The sequence below is a fragment of the Macrobrachium rosenbergii genome, chromosome 15 (genome assembly GCF_040412425.1).
Source record: "Macrobrachium rosenbergii isolate ZJJX-2024 chromosome 15, ASM4041242v1, whole genome shotgun sequence".
Taxonomy (NCBI): Eukaryota; Metazoa; Arthropoda; class Malacostraca; order Decapoda; family Palaemonidae; genus Macrobrachium; species Macrobrachium rosenbergii.
Window position 1 is genome coordinate 295,001 of NC_089755.1, and position 5,000 is coordinate 300,000.

The 5,000-nt window shown below is 35.4% G+C and overlaps 1 protein-coding gene across 1 annotated transcript in view; it reads left to right on the forward strand.

Annotated features, from left to right (window-relative positions):
• Nucleotides 1–5,000, forward strand: part of LOC136846828 (uncharacterized) — a 12,497-nt gene that overhangs the window by 530 nt on the left and 6,967 nt on the right. The window lies entirely within an intron of this gene.

The window sequence follows — 5,000 nt, forward strand, 5'->3', positions numbered from 1 at the left end:
AGCAAATACGCACAAAAACTCACACACGTTCACAAACACACATACACAAACACAAACACGCACACAAACATACACACACATGCACACAAAAATACATACAAATACGCACACAAACAAACACGCACATAGACACTCACAAACACGCACACAACACACACAAACATATATACAAACACGCACACAAACACACAAACATATATACAAACACGCACACAAATACACACATACAACTCGGAAGACCTACTGGCTATGAAATCGTCCTTTGTCTCCCGTTTTCTGTTCTCTGTTATTCTCGTTTTCTTCTTCTCGATTCTTCATCATCTTCTTCCTTTTAGATGTGACGCCGAGATAAACACTCTGCTTCTTTGAGACTGGACCTGACTTTCACTTCATATCAGCTTTAATGATTTTCTCCTCTGACGAAGAAAGCAGGAGAAAGTATTCCCTTTCTTTTTGGCTTTTTTTTTATGTGTGGATAGAGTCTTCATCATCACAAACATCCTTTTTTCCTTTTTCTTAATTTTTCTCTTTTCTTAAATTGAGTTTAGAAACTATTTTTTTTAATTATCATTTTTCCAGTTAGGATTTTGACTTGTGTCCTTTAAACTCTCTGTGCTAGGCAAAAATCATTTGCAGATGGAAACTGTTTACCCTTTTATGTCCAGTAAAAACATCAAAAGCAGCAAAGGCATCTTTTCACAGTTGAAATGATCTGTGACGGGAGAATATTTCATTGTTATCTCCAGTCATTCACAGAAAGGAACAAGGAAGACCTCTTTCTATAAATCCCAATTATTATTATTATTATTATTATTATTATTATTATTATTATTTAGAAGATGAACCCTATTCATATGGAACACTCCCACCAAAGGGGCCATTGTCTTGAAATTCAAGAAGCTTCCAGAGAATGTTATGGTGTCCATTAGAAAGAGGTAACAGAAGGTAAAGGGAAATACGGAAAGAAGAGATATCACTTATCAAAACAAAGGAAAAAAATAAATTAACAAATGAATAAATAAACAGAAAAAAATGCAAGTTCAGACACACGACCAACCACCCAACCTCGAAAGCCTCCGCAGTTGCAGCAAGTAAGATGTCTTGAGCATTTCCTGAGGCCTTATTATTTCAAGGGAGGTCAGGCTGTTAACTTGAGCTGCTCGCTTCTGCTTCTCCCGCTACCTTTAGCAAATGAGCCACAAAGCGTGACAGGGCCTGGGCGGTCCTTCTATAGCTCTTTCGAGGCGTGGGTTGTGATAACAGGGCTTCAGGGTTGTAATTCCGTCCGAGGGAATGCTGTTATGAGAGACAGACAACGTTTCGTGCAAGGCAGAGAGAAGACGGACGGAACGTTGGACACGTTTCTGGTTGACGAGAGAGAGAGAGAGAGAGAGAGAGAGAGAGAGAGAGAGAGAGAGAGAGAGAGAGATGGATGGATGGATGAGGTTCACAAACGTTCTGGCTGTAAATGTTTGTTGCTATTGCTTGGGACGGGATTTGGCCTCCGTGAATCTGCTCCAGAGGAATAACGGAAATGAGAAGTTATGAAAATAAATAAATGAATACATAAATAAATAAATAAATAATAATAATAATAATAATAATAATAATAATAATAATAATAATATAAACAAAGAACCTTTATCTATCATGAAGCCTTGTAAAGGGAAAATACTGTACAACAGAAACGAGATTGATTTCATAGTCTAAAAAGCAAAGGATTATTTCAGGTGAATGTGTGTCTATCTATCTATCTGTCTATGTTTATATATATATATATATATATATATATATATATATATATATATATATATATATATATATATATATATATATATATATACACTATATATATATTTATATATTAAACATTAATCAAGGTGGCAAATTTCAAAAGGAGACGTTTCAAAAGAAACATAAATGGAACCATTGAGAGAGACTCTCACTCCAGACGAAATGAGCAGATCAGCTGAATAGTACCTGACTACCCTCATCTGACCTCAGAAACGGAGGTATAAATATATACATGACCTTTGATGACACATTTTCCCTAACTGTCTCTTTGAAATGGAACTCCTCAGTAATGCAGCCAATGGTATTCCTGTTCCCTCGTTCCCTCTTACTTGGAATTGAATGGTAATAGGAATGTATACTTCCCCTGAGGAAGGCAAAGGGTGGGGAGAGAAGGGTCATTCCCGTTAGATGAATTTTGATGCTTTCAGGGCGCATGCGCGGAATGGGAAGCCCAAATGGTGTTGTTTCTGGAGGCTTTTAAAGAAACATTCCGCCGTATTTTTGCGTAATTGATTCTCAGTTGTGGCTTTGTCTTTGATGTAACATTTGTTTAGGTTAATTTTGTCTGCGTATTTTTATAAAATCTTTTTTTCTTATATAAATGAATATTTCCGAAATTCGAAATTGATTCTCGGTTGCAACTGTGTCTTTTCTTAGACATTTTTTCAGGTTAAGTTCAGTCATAGCTTTTTTGTATATCCTCTTTCCGATAAAAAAAACTTACCAGTTCATTGCTTTCTAAGAAAATATGAATAAATAATTCTAAAAGATCTTCCCCATTTCAAGAACGCTCCTTGCCTGTTAAAATCATCCCCTAGGCAAGCAAATGATTTCAAAAGGCAATTTACCTGTATTCAGTTCACTGTTGCTTATCAGTAAACCTTTTATTTTTTATTCTTCTAATCTTAATAACCTCTGGGCGAGGGGGGGAGGATCCTTCCATTCAGAGTGCAGAGAAAAATTATCAAATGGCAATGCACAGTTCTTTGTTTGGTCTGTTCATTCAAATAGATTGAAAAGAAAAAATCGTTTTAAAATTTAATTTTACGTTACCTGTATTTTTCTTGATATTTGGACACTGTTACATAAATAATAGTCAGTGACTGTATGCTGTTTACATTTTAAACAACTTATTTTAGGAGACTATTGTGTGTGTGTGTGTATATATGTATATATATATATATATATATATATATATATATATATATATATATATATATATATATAATATGTCCATAAAATATATTTATATATATATTTACTTGCTTTGTACTGTTCACTGCAGAGTATTCTACCAGTGAACAGGGGCACAGAAGCAATGAAATATATGGTTGCAATGTTTAAATAGTGTTTTATGGGCCTTTTATATTCATATTACACTGTGGTATTACAGGAAAAGACATTCATATATATATATATATATATATATATATATATATATATATATATATATATATATATATATATATATATATATAAATTCTGTCCCTTTATGCAGGCATAACTATTTATTTTCACAAATAAGCCACAAATATCATTCAACATCCAGTTCACTGTACTCTGGGAATATCTGACACTCAGGGGGAATTATAACTGACAAGTGCTTCGTCCTCCAGAAATGCGAAATAAAGTTCCCGTTAATTTTAATGGATCAATTCCCCCCCTCTCCCCAGAATCACGAAATAAAGTTCCCGCTAACTTTCACGGTTCTTGGAAAGAGAGGTGAATATTCAAGCAAAGTTGGTCCGCTGGATTTTGGGGTTAATTACTGGCCTGCTATTGGTATTTTTCCTCCAGTTATAGAGAGAGAGAGAGAGAGAGAGAGAGAGAGAGAGAGAGAGAAAGAGAGAGATCCTGTTTACTATTAAGGCATCGGGACACGTATTTGACAAATAATCTTCTGGAATGTAATTAAAATGAATGTTATTAGTTGGAATAATATCTTTTACCACATGAGCAAGGTATTAATTTTTAAAAATCAATTTACAAAGATTATATCTCATCTTATATTGTCGTAGAGCATTTACTACAAATATAAGTTTTTTTTTCTTAATTTTAGATAAATTACTAGAAAAATAGGCAATCAAGAAAATAAATAATTGAGTAGCAGCCTTCAAACCTGACTTAAATGACCAGAGAACGAGAGAGCTGAGGACATTCCCAAAGAGCACCTCACGACCGACTCCTCGGACGAAATGATTCCGCTCAGACGAAATGACTCGAATCACGAGACGAGAGTTTCCCCAAAACCGAGCGAAAGGCCTCTCTCTCTCTCTCTCTCTCTCTCTCTCTCTCTCTCTCTCTCTCTCTCTCTCTCTCTCAAGGACTTCGTTGGAATTACAAATTGCTTTATTTATTTATAGGGCTTCAGACGCACTGGAAAAAAGCCTGTACAGAATCCCTGGCTGATGACACGGCCCGATGAGGCTGCTTCAAAATATGATGGTGGAGATTTTTAGTTTTAGTTTTCTGTAAAAGAAAACTATTGCGCCGGCTTTGTCTGTCCGTCCGCCCTCAGATCTTAAAAACTACTGAGGCTAGAGGGCTGCAAATTGGTATGTTGATCATCTGCCCTCCAATCATCAAACATACCAAATTGCAGCACTCTAGCCTCCTCAGTAGTTTTTATCTTATCTAAGGTTAAAGTTAGCCATAATCGTGCATCTGGCAATGATATAGGACAGGCCACCACCGAGCCCTGGTTAAAGATTCATGGACCGCTGCTCATTCAGCATTATACCGAGACCACCGAAAGATAGATCTGTTTTCGGTTGCCTTGATTATACGCTTTACAGAAAACTCGATTGCGCTGAAGAAACTTCGGAGCATTTTTTACTTGTTTATTTTCCGCTTACTCGATTTTAGTAATCTTTCCTTGCATCGTCTCTTGAATGGAGCTGAATTTTTCTGATATAATAGAGATCTGCCTTTATTCTGAGCTTTCATTTTATCATTTTTATTGCTACATTTATTTTTGGGTTCCTCTTCACTGAGATTTAACTACGAAATTACTCTTTTTTTTTCTGCAAGATTTTAATTTTTCCTTGTATTGTCTCTTGAATGGAACTGAATTTCTTGATTTACATAGAGGGCTGCCTTTATTTTCATTTTTCATTTGTAATCACTCAATAATATAACTTTGATATCCTATCTGTAACACAAACTTTCGGCTCACCTGTTGAGAGCTGTGGACTTCCACGGTATAG